The 14,147-nt window shown below is 48.3% G+C and overlaps 2 protein-coding genes across 4 annotated transcripts in view; both read right to left on the bottom strand.

Moving 5' to 3' along the window:
- The window catches only part of LOC135210986 (transmembrane protein 17B-like), a 708,558-nt gene that overhangs the window by 660,273 nt on the left and 34,138 nt on the right, over positions 1 to 14,147 (bottom strand). The window lies entirely within an intron of this gene.
- Positions 1 to 14,147, bottom strand: part of LOC135210983 (non-lysosomal glucosylceramidase-like) — a 343,346-nt gene that overhangs the window by 328,968 nt on the left and 231 nt on the right. The gene's annotated exons all lie outside the window — the stretch shown is intronic.

The following is a 14,147-nucleotide window of genomic DNA, read 5'->3' as shown; positions in this document are numbered from 1 at the left end:
GACTTCCAATTTGTTGCAAATTAAAGGTAAATGATTGAATATTATTAGAATCTAATAGTTTAGCTTACAATTGCGTTTTTTTACTATTTCGGTCGAGTCAAAGTTGACCGAAGGTTGAAATTTTGGCACTTATCGTTATTTATATGAAAATATTTCAAATCTGATAAAAGCTACAACCATGGGTTGTTTTTAGTTGTATTTTACATGAAATTTTGCACATTTTCATACATAAAACTATGTAACGGCTAATCTAAAATGGTGCAAACATTACGACAATCGGACGAAAAAATTTCAGATTTTTTTCAGAAGAGTTACCGCACAGACGTAAGGAAAAATTTTTTTTTTTCATAAATTCACCATAAATCAAAATATTGTGCTAGAGACTTCTAATCTGTTGCAAAATGAAGGTAAATGATTAAATATTACTAGGATGTAAGAGTTTTAGCTTACAATTGCGTAAAATGGTCGAGTCAAAGTTGAACGAAGGTTGATATTTTGGCACTTATTGTTATTTATAAGAAAAAATTTCAAAACTGATAAAAGCTACAACCATGGGTTGTTTTTAGTTGTATTCTACATGAAATTACGCACATTTCCATATATAAAACTTTATGTAACGGCTAATTTAAAATGGTGCCAACATTACGACAATCGGACGAAAAAAATTATGATTTTTTCGGAAGAGTTAAGGCGCGGCCGTAAGGAAAAAGTTTTTTTCATAAATTCACCATAAATCGATGAAGGCAAATGATTGAATATTACGAGAATATGAGAGTTTTAGATAACAATTGCGTTTTTCGACCATTTCGGTAGAGTCAAAGTTGACCAAAGGTTGAAATTTTGGCACTTATCGTTATTTATATGAAAATATTTCAAAACTGATAAAAGCTACATCCATGAGTTGTTTTTTCGTTGTATTCTACATGAAATTGCGCACATTTTCATATATAATACTCCATGTAATGGCTAATGTAAAATGGTGCAAAATTTATGTCAAAGTGACGAAATAATTTCTGAGATGTGTCGCTGATGCTTTTTAGTGCAAGAAGAAAGAAATTCGCGCTTGCGCGCCTGGGTAACGATTGTAAACAAAACAACGCCTTGATCCAGGAGCTCCCAGCATCCCCCAAGGCGCGTGATTCAAAAGTTTTCATCTAGTAGACCTATAACTATTTTTCCGCAAATTTAAAAAAAAACTTTTTTTTCGTCGACGTACCATACGTCGGTTTGGCACCCGACAGACAATTTTCGTCGACATTTAATACGTCCAATCGGCATTAAAGGGTTAATATAATTTCAAAGCCATCTTAAACATTTTACCATTAAAAATATGTAAGTACAGCCAATAACAGAGTTACAAGGATTAGGATGTCTCAAAGAGTTTTTAGTCCATCTGAGGAGACATTGAGTGCTCACTTATCTCTAGGAGCAGGTTTTAATGTTCATTCACAGTGTCCTGATGATATTGCCTTGCTTTCTTTTTAACTCTTCCACACTGTTGCTATTTACAACTTCTTGTGGCAGTTTATTCCATGTGTTACATATCTTGTATGTAAAGAAGAAGTTTCCACAATGGGATGTGTTGTATCTCATAATTTCTAGTTTCCATCCATTATTTCTTGTCTGGTTTTCGTTTAATGTAAATAGGTTACCGTCTACTTTTGTTATGCCTTTCAGTATTTTGAATGTTTCTATTAGTTGTCCTCATGATCGTCATGTTTCTAAGCTATACAATACATGTTCAGGCTCTCTAGTTGCCTTTGGTAACCTATTTCCCTGATGGATGAAATTAATTTTGTGGCTCTTGCTTGTACCCTTTCTAATCTATTTATGTCCTTTCTTAGTGTTGGGATGAGGTCTAACTATTAATGTGTAGAGCTGCAGCACTGTTTCCTTGTTTCTGTATTTGAACTGTCTCTTTATGTATCCCACTAGTATCTGTGCCTTCTTTTCAGCTTTTATGCAGTGTTTTGTGGATTTTAAGTCCCTCGTAATAATAACTCCAAGGTCCTCTTCTTGTTCTACACTATTTATATAAATTCCCAAGCAGCATGTAATTGGCATGAGGGTTGTTTGTTCCTATTTGTAACACTTCACACTTATCCACACTAAAAGGCACTAGCTGACTGACCCAGCTCTGCTTGGGATAACTGAATGACAACTGATAAACTCTCTCTCTCTCTCTCTCTCTCTCTCTCTCTCTCTCTCTCTCTCCTACCTAACACGGCCCCTCTACTCTCTCTCTCTTACTCTCTCTTTCTCTCTCCAACCATCACTGTCTCTTTCCTTCTTTCTTCTCACTAATACCAACTCATTCTCTCTCTCTCTCTCTCTCTCTCTCTTCTGTGTAGGGGAGTATTGCTTGCAGTGCACCTCTTGCAGTGCACAGTAAGCAATACTTAAGGGTTATTTGCAGCGTCCCTTCAGCCCCGAGCTGCGACCTCTTTTAAATCTTCTACTTTACTTCCGTTCAAACCAACTTTCTACCACCTTGCCATCCCACTCACTCTCTCTCTGATTAAGTTCATCTTGTGACTGTGAAGATTTCTTCCTTGTAAATCTTTTATGAAAAAAAAATGTATATATAAAACTTAGATATAAGATTAGTGTAAGGAGCTGACAGTTACCTCATGCGTCAGAACAGAGGTATTGGAACCTCTTTAAATAATGCAGGGCAGATGCTTGCAGGTTTCCAAAGACCAGGATTCGAGGGATCCTGGAGCAACTGGGGATGCAGAAATTGAGTGTTGCTATTGTGCCTCATTAAGTTCACTCCTTCATGTAATGAATGACCACCACTGCAACCACTACCCTCTGAGTGAAGGCTAAACTGCTTTGAGGTTGCGGAGCTTTTGTGCCTTGTTGGAATCCTAGCCAACTAAAAACCACAGACGAGCTTCTGTGACGTTGATTGTGGAACATCCTACCCACGGGGCCTGCTGGTGTGCTGGTGTAGCCATTCCTTGGGGATTTTCATGGTTAGAGGAAAAGCATTCAGGTCATAAGATTCTGGCTGTTCATGGCTGTTGGAAGTTTAGTAATTTAAGGGATGCTGCTGTTCACTCCTAGCAAAAAACCATTTGCTTAGGCTAATTGTGTTGCTCAGTTGGGAGCTGCGACACATTTGGGATCATCTAACAACAGAGAGACCGTATGTTAGAGTGGCAGCAATAAAAGGTATCCGCAATAAAAGGTATCCTGGTGATGAACTATGAAAAAATGTTTATGGATACGCGAATGCAGCAACTGTGGGAGTACTCAACCAACCCCCCTTTTTCCTTTTTAACTGGTCACAATAGAAAGAATACTGAATTAAAAGCACAGGTAGAAATATTGAAACCAAGACACAAAGATGACTCAAGAAAAGTTAAAATTAAAGCACACGTGCAAAATGCAGTGTTAACAAGTGGTGCGTAGACTGCAAAGAGGCATGCGCATCAAAGCTAGGTAGTCTCAGTGTCTGTCTCTCCTGTCAACAAGAACAGGATATAGCTAAACTGAGGAGGGAAGTAGAAGAATTAGCAAAGGAATTAAAAGGAGTTGAAAAAGGACAAACTCGAAGGCAAAAGAAGAGAAGACAGGATGGAAGAGGATATTGGAGACCTATGAAGAGAAGTTACAAACCTTAAGAAAGAAAAACAGGAATTGAACGACGACATAGTAGAAAAAGGAGAGTATAGTGGAGATTAGAAAACAATTGCTTAAGACGGTCTAGTTAAATATATTAACAAAATAGTAATAGTAAATGAAAGATATTTGTTTCATATTTTGAACAAATCGTACTTCCAACAGCCTTCTAGAACGGATTAAGTTCAAAATACGAGGTACAGTAGTGCCTCAGGATACAAAATTAATCCATTCCGAAGCAGCCTTTGTAACCTGATTTTTTCATATCTTGATCAACATTTTACATGTAAATTGCCTAATTCATTCCAAGCCCTACAAAAACACTCCAGTAAATTTCATAATAAAGCTAAATTGACCAATAAACAATGAAATACAACAATTTGGACCATTCAATACCTAACATAAACAACATATACTACTACATGTAACCTGCAAATAAAGTGTATTAGTGTTCATTGTACAAGAAATACTGTACATACATATGTAGTAAAATGTGGAACCTTACCTTTCAAGTGAGGTGATCTCCGAAAGTGGCGACAGAGGAGGAGGACAAATGGCAGAAAACATGAACACTTAACTTTACGAAACACATTAACAAATGGCAGAAAACATTAAGACTTAACTTTACAAAAAACTTAAAATAGCAATTTGTCAAAAATTTATTTTTCCTAACTATACAAACCTAAGGTCCTTTAACAATAGGAATGTAACTTGCGGCAGCTGGATCCGGTCGTAAGCTTCGAACAAGGGAGTTCGGTAGTTAACTGTTTGTCCGACAGTCAGTGCACCGCGCAACTGGGAGGTGAAGATTCACTTTGTTTTAGGCCCAGGAAAAACACAGAGTGAGGGGTGGCATGAGGTGGGACTATGTGTAAAGGACCTCAGGTTTGTATAGTTAGAAAAAATACAATTTTTGACAAATTGTTATTTGTTCCGATACGAATACAAACCATCGGTCCTTTAACAATAGGAAGACTCACTTCTTGGTGGGAGGAATCTGAGTCAATGAACAGACTGATGTTCGTCCAACCTGGTTCCCTCCCTGGTCGTAAGAGCAGAGGGAAGGATCCTAGCCTCTGCCCAATGATCAAGGTATGTACCGCAGGATCAATGGTCAGACCTCTAGACCCAAGTAATAAGAGGGAGGCCAGCATACCTCTTAAAACTAGCAAGCAAGAACTTGTTCCTATTGCAAGAGGCAATATGAAGTCATGGGTTTCTCTTGTTGGCTTCCACTTCCCCCCCCTTGTTGGGGAAAGTGGTGGATAATCGCTCCTATCCCTAATGAAAGGGGTAGGATGGGCTCAGTTGAGTAGCTCACCTGCATCGATCTCCTGTTCCAACGTAGTGACGACCGCGTCCCTCTGCCCACAGGTAGAGGGGGAGAAAAAGATGGGGAAGAGAAGCCAGTCACACTCTCATTCACTCATCCATTCATGCAGTCACACAAGGATGCGATGCTGTTCGGTCCGCTCAGGTGCAGGGTAAGCTACACAACTTGTTGAGCAGCCACCACGGGTCCAAACGAAAAAGTATCCAAGGACCTGTGGGCTATATCCCGAAGGTAGAAAGAGGTGAAGGTGGTCTGGTTGGTCCAGAACCCGGCCTCCAGGACATGCGCCACGGAGAAGTTCTTGCGGAACGCAAGGGAAGGACCAATACCTCTGACTTCGTGGGCTCTCGGACGAAGGGTACGGATGTCGTCACTACTATCAGCCTCGTACGCCCTCCTGATCACCTCACGCAGCCAGAAATAAAGAATGTTCTTGGACACTTCTTTCTTAGTCACCCCGGTGCTAACGAAAAGGCGTCGACACTCAGGTCTGAGGTGCCGAGTTCTCTTCAGATAGCGCTGTAGTACCCTCACAGGACAAAGCAGCATCTCATCCGCATCGTTGTCGGTGAAGTGCAGTAGGGAGGGGATCATGAATGACTCGAACCGGTTGTCAGGGACCGAAGGATTCTGAGTCTTCGCTACGAAGTTCGGGACGAAATCGAGCGTCACAGATCCCCATCCCCTGGTATGCTTGACGTCGAAGGATAAGCCATGAAGTTCCCCTACTCTCTTCGCCAATGCCAGGGCCAGCAAGAAGAGGGTCTTGAGGGTCAGATCCCTGTCTGACGACTCGGAGTGGCTCGAAGGGTCTTTGAGTCAGACTCCTAAGGACGAGAGTCACATCCCACCCCCGGGGGCCTGAGTTCCCTGGGTGGGCAAGACCTCTCGAAGCTCCTCATTAGCAGGGAGATCTCGAACAAGTTCGAGATATCCACTCCCCTCAGTTTCAGGACTAGGGCCAGGGCGGCCCTGTATCCTTTGACAGTGGGGACGGAGAGTAGCTTCTCTCGGCGGAGGAAGACGAGGAAATCCGCTACCTGCTGAAGAGTGGCTCTGAGAGGAGATAGACCTCGTCTACGACACCAACCACAGAAGACGGCCCACTTTCCCTGGTACACAGCTGCAGAGGACTGTCTGATGTGCCCAGCCATCTCTGTTGCTGCTCAGCGAGAAAAGCCTCTCGCTCGCAAGAGATGGTGGATAACAGCCAGCCGTGAAGATGAAGGGACTGGACTGACTGGTGGCACCATTCCACGTGTGGCTGGACGAGAAGGTTGTGCCAAGGGTGAATCTCTCTCGGTGCTCCTGCAAGAAGAGCCAGCAGGTCCGGATACCAAATGGCATGAGGCCATTTGGGAGCCACCAGGATCATCTGGAGATTAGGGGTGACCAGCACTCGGCTGATCACCTTGCGAATCAGACAGAACGGGGGAAAGGTGTAAAGGAAGAGGTTATCCCACTGGTGTTGAAGAGCATCCTCTGCACCTGCCCATGGGTCTGGCACAGCCGAGTAGAAAATGTGAAGTTTCCTGTTGTGCCAGGTGGCGAACAGATCCACGACTCGACGCCCCCACAGGTTGAAGAGCCTTTCCGCCGCGTCTGGGTGTAGGGACCATTCGGTCCCTATTACCTGATCCTGACGGCTGAGCTTGTCTGCTACTACATTCCTCTTGCCTGGAATGTAGCAGGCTGACAGCTCTACCGAGTGAGCCATGGCCCACTCGTGCACCTGCAACGTCAACTGGTGCAACGGGAGGGATACTAGGCCCCCTGTTTGTTGACGTATGCAACTACCGTGGTGTTGTCGCACATCAACACCACCGAGTGTCCCATCAGACGGTCCTGGAACTCTTGGAGAGCGAGGAACGCTGCCTTGAGCTCCAGGACGTTGATGTGAAGGTGCTTGTTGGGATGATCCCACACTCCTGCAACCAGCAACTCCTCCAGGTGTGCGCCCCATCCCTCAGTTGACGCGTCTGAAAACAGCAACATCTCCGGGGGAAGAGTGCGGAGAGGACCCCCTCTTACGAGGTTCCTGTCGTCCAGCCAACAGGCTAGGTCCTGCCTCACCTCCTCCGTGAGGGACACGAGGAAGTACGGCGGGTCTCTTGCCTGTGACCAACTCTCCTTAAGTCTCCACTAGAGAGACCGCAGGTAAAGACGCCCGTGAGGGACTAACTTTTCGAGTGACAACAGGTGGCCGATCATGACTTGCCAATGCTGAGCTGGCTGTTCCTGCCGAGACAGGAACTGGAAGGCCGCCTCCCTGAATCTGCTGATCCGCGAGTCTGTGGGGAAGACTCGTCCTGCTACCGTATTGATCAGCATACCCAGGTACTTCATCCTCTGTTTGGAATAGAGATCTGACTTCTCGAAGTTCACCACGATCCCCAGATTGCGGCAAAACTCAAGGAGTCGATCCCTGTCCCGTAGCAACTGCGAGCGGGAGCTCGCCAGGACTAACCAGTCGTCGAGATACCTCAAGAGACGTATCCCTGACGAGTGAGCCCAAGCAGACACCAGAGTGAACACTCGCGTGAACACCTAGGGGGCGGTTGAGAGACCGAAGCAAAGTGCCCTGAATTAGTACACCGTTCCGTCGAGGATGAAGCGGAGGTACTTCCTGGAGGACTGATGAACGGGTGTCTGGAAATACGCGTCCTTCAAGTCCACCGAAAGTGCTCGACTCCATCGTGAACCGAGACTGGCGAACGAATCGGTTCAGGGGAGAGATCTATCACCAGGCGCCAGCCCCCCCAAAAACTTCTCCACCAGGAAAAGACGGCTGTAGAAGCCCGGTGACCGATCTCTGACGATCTCCACAGCTCCTTTGCTCAGCGGCTTGGACATCCTTGGATGTTCCGGGTACGTAGGTCTGAAGGTGGACCGGGTTGAAGGTGAGGGGTGGCCGAGACTCGAAGGGTAGTAGATATCCTTCCCGTAGGACGTCTACTATCCAGGTCTCCGCTCCAAAGCGCTGCCATGTTGCCCAATATCTCGCCAAGCACCCCCCCACTTCCGGCAGCAGGTGAGGGGGAACGCCGTCCCTAGCGTTTCCCACCTCTCTTCGGCTTCTTCTTCCCAGCTCCCCCTCGTGAGAAGGAGGGCTGGTTACGGTCGCTCCTAGAAGAAGTCGAAGGCAGAGTCTTTCCCCTGGGCCTCGACGATGCTATCTTCTTGGCCGCAGAGGAAGCACTAACCAAGCTCTTGGGCTTGGCCGCAGTAGCTCGAGGCTGCCCAGATGCCTTCGAGACTGCCTGGTGTACAAGACAGTCACTGTCATCAGTGCACCATCGCTCCACCGCAGCGTCCACCATCTCTCCGGGGAAGAGAGAGGAGGAACTCCGCACTGGTCCATTGTGAAGACCCAGAGCCGCCTCACGCCCAGCCGCCCTGGTCACGCGGGTGAGGACTGCGTCCCTATGCCGAAGAACCAGGTTGGCCCACAGGTTTGCCGTCTGATGGGCTAGGTAGGAGATGGCTCTACCTACAGACTGGCAAAGTCTCCCGAAAGCCGGGTCACCTTTAGGAGTGATATTTCCGGAAGTGGCCGCGACCTTAGACACCGTGAGGGACCACAGGTCTAACCAGGAGACTGCTTGGAATACCGCCATGGCGGTTGATTCTAAGGCGAGTGCCTCTTGCTGTGAGAACCATTAGTTCTATGACAGGAGCTGCTGCAGACACCCCAGGAGTTAGCCTAGCTAGTTCCGGGTTAACCTGTTTGGGTGGCAAAGGGTCCTCCGATGGCACGTAGAATCTCCTCTGTGGCAGTAGAGGCGGGGGAAGTAGCTTGGAAGACCTGCCAGACCGTAGCAAACCCTCCTGTCCGGAGACGAGAGAGTCCACCTGGCCCAGCACTGAGTCAGCCAGAGCCGATCGCGGCAGACCCACCGTCATCTTGGGTTCCTTCTTAGGACCCCAGAAAGACGCGAGCCTGGAGGTAGGCTCAAAAGGTGGGAGCGGCGATCCTTCCCCGAGGTCATTGTGCTGACGAATCAGCGCAATAACCTCTGCAAACGACCTCTGGATCTCGTCAAGTCCCTCCAACAAGAGCACCTCCCGAGACCCTCCTCCTTCCAAAGGAGGAACTGCAACAGACTCCTCCTGGTCTCCTCCTGCCACTTGCGCATACGACCTGGTCGGTCCTAAGACCATGCCAGGCTCGTAGGGCGTTGTGGTGGGACTGTGAGGAGCGCGCTCCTCACGATCACTCCGGATCACCTCGCTCTTCCCGGCATAGCCCTAGGAAGTTGAAGGGATTGGAGAGGAAGACCTGACGCTCCCCCCTCGCTCACTGGCAGAACCGGTGTGCTTGGGGGGCTGCAGGTGATCGCCAACCCGCGGTGGCGATCGAGCTGCAGGCCTGGTCGCGGGGCTCTCTGGGGGAGAGCGGCTAGACCAAGAACAACGGCTCCGGTCCCGAGCATCAGAGGAGCTGCTGCTGGTCCCCCTACCCGCCCGGTCCCGGTGGGAGCAGCGGTCAGGGGACCTGCAGAGTCCGCTGTTGCAGTGGGAGCGGCGGTCAGGGGACCTGCAGAGTCCGCTGTTGCGGTGGGAGCGGGGCCTGTCCTCACGGCGCGTCGAGCCGCTGGGCTGAAGCCGGTTCCGGCGACCGACAGGATCTCTTCCTTGTCTCAACCCGTGGCCGGTCTGGGACCGTCGCGTCAACCCTGGGAGCCCGCGTATCGCTACGAGAGCGATTGCTGGCCTGGCAGGAGTCACCTGAGCGACTCTCACCTGTCTTCCGCTCCATGCCTTGGTCCTGGCGCCAAGTGAACTCGGAAGCCTGGACTTTGGCTGCACGGTCACCCGCGGGCGACTACACACTCTGTACCTCTCGCAAACGAGAGGCCGAGACGGAACCTGATGCAGCGGGAGAGCCCCTAGCACCAGGTGAGGAGGTACCGGTGTTAGCCGGTACCCCTCTGGTCCCTGACTTCTTCTTCCTTGTGGAAGGAGAGACGGGCCCCGCTCCCGATGGAGCAGGAGCAGCGGATGACCCCCCTGTCCCACCAGAGTGAGAAGGGCCCTAAGAAGTTCCTGAAGGAGACTTCTTAGGGGGGGAGGAGACAGTCTTCTTCTTCCTCGGCTGTGAAGCCTTGGAAGCCGATGGGGAAGAGGCGGCAGTAGACGACAACGAAGAAGACGATGAAGACGACGATGACACCTTCCTCCTCTTCCTCTATTCTTCTTCGTCAGCTTCCTCAGGACATTCGTCAGATCCTCCATCTAGGACGGAGCCGGGGCAATTGCCGAAGCAACACAGCCCGGTTGCACCTGTCCGGAAGGAACTGCGACTGGAGCAGCAACACCACAGGCAGGAACGATGTTGGCAGGGGCTGGTCCAGGTAAGGCAGGAATGTCAGGTACGGCAGGAACAGCAGAAACAGCAGGAGTCGGGGCAGCGGTCAGCGACCTCCTGGGTACTGGTGGCAGGTCCAGGGGCAAGCTCTTTGGGCACCGGAAGTCGGGGGCTGGGGCGAGAGCAGCAAACCCGGGCGGCGGTGTTACGACCCTCCTCGGAACACTAGGGAATGGCACCTGCACTGCAGCTGAAGGGGTCACTGTAGCAATATGCTGCGTATAAACCAGGGAAGGAGGGGCGACATACCCTGGGGTCGAGACAGTGGTGGTGGTGGTGGCTACCGGACCGTGCGTGACCGGAGCAGAGCCACTCGCCAAATGATGCAACAGCCCCCAAACACTCGGTGCCCCTGGAGACCCAACGAGCACCACACCTGGCCGAGGTTGTCACCCGCGGCAGTCGCACCTGAGGAGGCAAAAGTCAGGTTAGTAGGAGGGGTTCCCCATCGCCTTGGGGTGGAGACAAGTCCCACCCCGAGCGAACGAAAGACCCCGAGTACAATTGGATGTCAGGGTACCTCGGCCCCTCCTTCACGCTCGACGGATCGGGCGAAGAGGAGCAGCGAGAAACCTCCCCGCCCGAAGGGGAAGGAGCCATACGCGGGAGCTGAGATGGAGGGAGGAAATAAGAAGACATGTCCGTGACAAGGGGAGTACCCAGAGAACTTTCCGATGACTCCCTGGCAGGCTTACGTCGCTTCTTCCTTCTCCCCTCAAAGCGCGCCCACTGCTCCTCCGACCACAAAACACAAATATCACAGGGCTCGGCGCGAGAGCATTCGTGCCCCCAACACCGAGCACACAATTCATGAGGATCAACTTCCAAGGAGGAGCGGAAGATCCCACACTTACGGTCCTCCACACCAGGGCAAGTCCTGTGGCTGATGGGGGGGCGTGGGGAACTCTCCAGCTCACGAGAATCCATAATAAATTGGTAATAATACAAAGCACACATACTTACAGTATTGAGACACAATTCACACAAAAGCAAACCAAGGTTGGGAGAAAACAAAGCATACGACGAAAGGCGGGCAGAGAGAAGTGGAGAACACGTCTGTCACCCAGCGCGGCCGAAAGCACAGTGAATCTTCACCTCGCGCTGACTGTCGGACAAGCAGTTAACTACCGAACTCCCTTGTTCGAAGCTTACGACCGATTCCAGCTGCCGCAAGTTACATTCCTATTGTTAAAGGACTGAGTGTTTGTATTCGTATCGGAACAAATTAGATTCCTTTTTTTTTTCTTCTTTTTTGATCTTTACAATTTTTTTTACTTTTTTATACTTAATGTCTTTTTTTTTTTTTTTTTTTTTTTTTTTTTTTTTTGCTTACTACTACTAAATGCCTCTTCAAAAATAACTATCCAAGGAAGATTGCTTCTGCCTGCTTTTCAAAATGTTCCTGAAACGACTCAAGCAAACGTCATCGAACTGCGCAAGCATACGAACTATGTAAGCCTTTTCAGGGTGTCTCTTTTCTACAAATGATTGCACTTTATGAAAAGCAGCTAGAGCATCCTTAATTTCTGCCGTTGTCGTAAGGTCCCCCTCCTCCTCTTCGCTGCTGCTAGAGAACTCTTCTTGAACGACATTGTGTTGCATGGCCCACAACTGCTTCAGGTCACCCTTCTTAAGCTCCTCTTGGTGCTCCTTGAGAAGGTCATTGATGTCGTCCTCATCGACGACCAGCCCATGGACTTGTTGAGTGCAACTATCTTTTCAAGATCTAGTTGCGAAACAGTTTCAGGATCGTCAACTGTTTCTGAATCTGCATCAGCTTACCCATGTCGAATCCCTCGAAGTCTCGGGCGGATATGGTATCAGGCCAGAGTTTCCTCCATGAAGAATTCAAGATTCGCCTCGAAACCTCCTGCAGGCTTGATCGATGAGTCGGATGCATATGACGATATCAAAATGCTCCTTCCAAAATTCACGCTAGGTGAGGTTTGTGGTATCGGTGATGTTGAAACATCTCTTGAAAAGATGTTTCGTATACAGCTTCTTGAAGTTCGATATCACTTGCTGGTCCTTGGACTGGAGGAGAGGGGTGGTGTTAGGCAGAAGATAAGGTACCTTGATTAAAGAATTCTCCACTAAGATATCTTCCTCGAGGTCAGGAGGGTGAGCAGGGGCATTGTCCAACAGCAGCAGACATTTCAGAGGGAGGCACTTCGCTTCCAAGAATTTCTTCACTGTTGGGCCGAAACACAGATTTACCCATTCAGTGAACAAAAGTCTTGTTTCCCAGGCTTTCGCATTAGCCCTCCACATCACTGGAAGCTTCTCCTTTAGCACTTTGTGGGCCTTGAAGGCTCGAGGAGTCTCTGAATGATAGACAAGTAGGGGCTTGACTTTACAATCCCCACTGGCGTTGGAACATAGTGCGAGCGTAAGCCTGTCTTTCATAGGCTTATGCCCGAGTAGCTTCTTCTATTCCTCCATGATGTATGTCCGACGAGGCATTTTTTTTCCAAAAAAGGCCAGTCTTGTCACAGTTGAAGACTTGCTGAGAACTGTAGCCTTCCTTGATCGTCATCTCATCAAATGTCTTAATAAAGGCTTCGGCCGCTTTCGTGTCCGAGCTGGCAGCCTCCCCATGTCGCACCACCGAATGGATGCCAGTCCGTTTCTGGAACTTTTCAAAGCACCCACGAGAAGCCTTGAAGTCTGGGGTTGGCGTCGATGTCCCTTCTCCTCCGTCGTCTTCGGCTTGGCAAATCAGATCACCAAAAATAGCGCTGGCCTTGTGGCAGACTGCCGTCTCAGTTATCGTATTGCCAGCGATTTCTTTTGTCTTTTATCCGTACAAGAAGCAGCCTCTCCATCTCATCATGCACATGACTCCTCTTGTTGGACAAAATAGTCACGCCCTTGGAAGGTGTAGCTGCTTTGATGGCTTCCTTCTGCTTAAGGATGGTGCCTATAGTTGACGGATTTTGGCCGTATTCCTTAGCGATCACACTCAACCGCATGCCAGCCTCATACTTCTTGATCATCTCCATCTTTGTCTCCATAGAAAGCATCCTCTTCTTTCCGTGAACTTCAGCAACTTTCTTGGGACTCATGACTATAATTAAGTTAATTAAGTTCTCACACAACACGATAAAGTAGAAAGCGAAATCACTAACATGAATTTACGTTAACAAACGAAATCGTACACGTGAACGAACGAGTTCCGAGTGCGTACGATAACGCTGGTGTGACGAAGTGACCGAATGACACCTTTACGTAGAGGCATGATGGGATAGTTGCTGACCAACAGGAGAGCAGGATCTTACGGCGGTGACTAGCAACAGGAACCAATGGGAGAGTGGGAGGATGGTGGCAAGTCTACAGAGTTAGAGGCACGCAAGTTTTAAAATTGTTCTTGGTGGTCTGGGCGAATCTCGGGACTTTACAGTAACACCCTTTCATAACCTGAATTATTTTCTTATGCAGAAGCAAAAAAATCTTCTTCTTTGCTTTCGTAACTTGGATTTTTCGTAAGTTGGGACTTTCATATGTCGAGGTTCCACTGTACTACTGTAGCTGAAAGCTCACAACCTTCGTCATAAGCTGTCAAGAGACAAATTGAAGCTCTCTGCTAAGCCGTCAGAGACAAATTGAAGCTCTCTGCTAAGTTGTTCCTCTTTCCCAAAAGTGGGCAGAGCTAGTTACCTACATCAGACCAACAGAACTGCTTCCACGAATTTCAAATTTTGACTGCCATACTAGTAGAAACTATAGTTATGTAATTAATTGGTAATTTACTTATATATAGATGGAGTTTGCTACCTGCAACCTATAATCTTGACTCTGTTCAATCACTGTGCTTCTTAC

Source organism: Macrobrachium nipponense, chromosome 4 (assembly GCF_015104395.2).
Source record: "Macrobrachium nipponense isolate FS-2020 chromosome 4, ASM1510439v2, whole genome shotgun sequence".
NCBI lineage: Eukaryota > Metazoa > Arthropoda > Malacostraca > Decapoda > Palaemonidae > Macrobrachium > Macrobrachium nipponense.
Note: the sequence above shows the minus strand (reverse complement) of the source record. Positions and strands in the feature narration are given on the sequence as shown.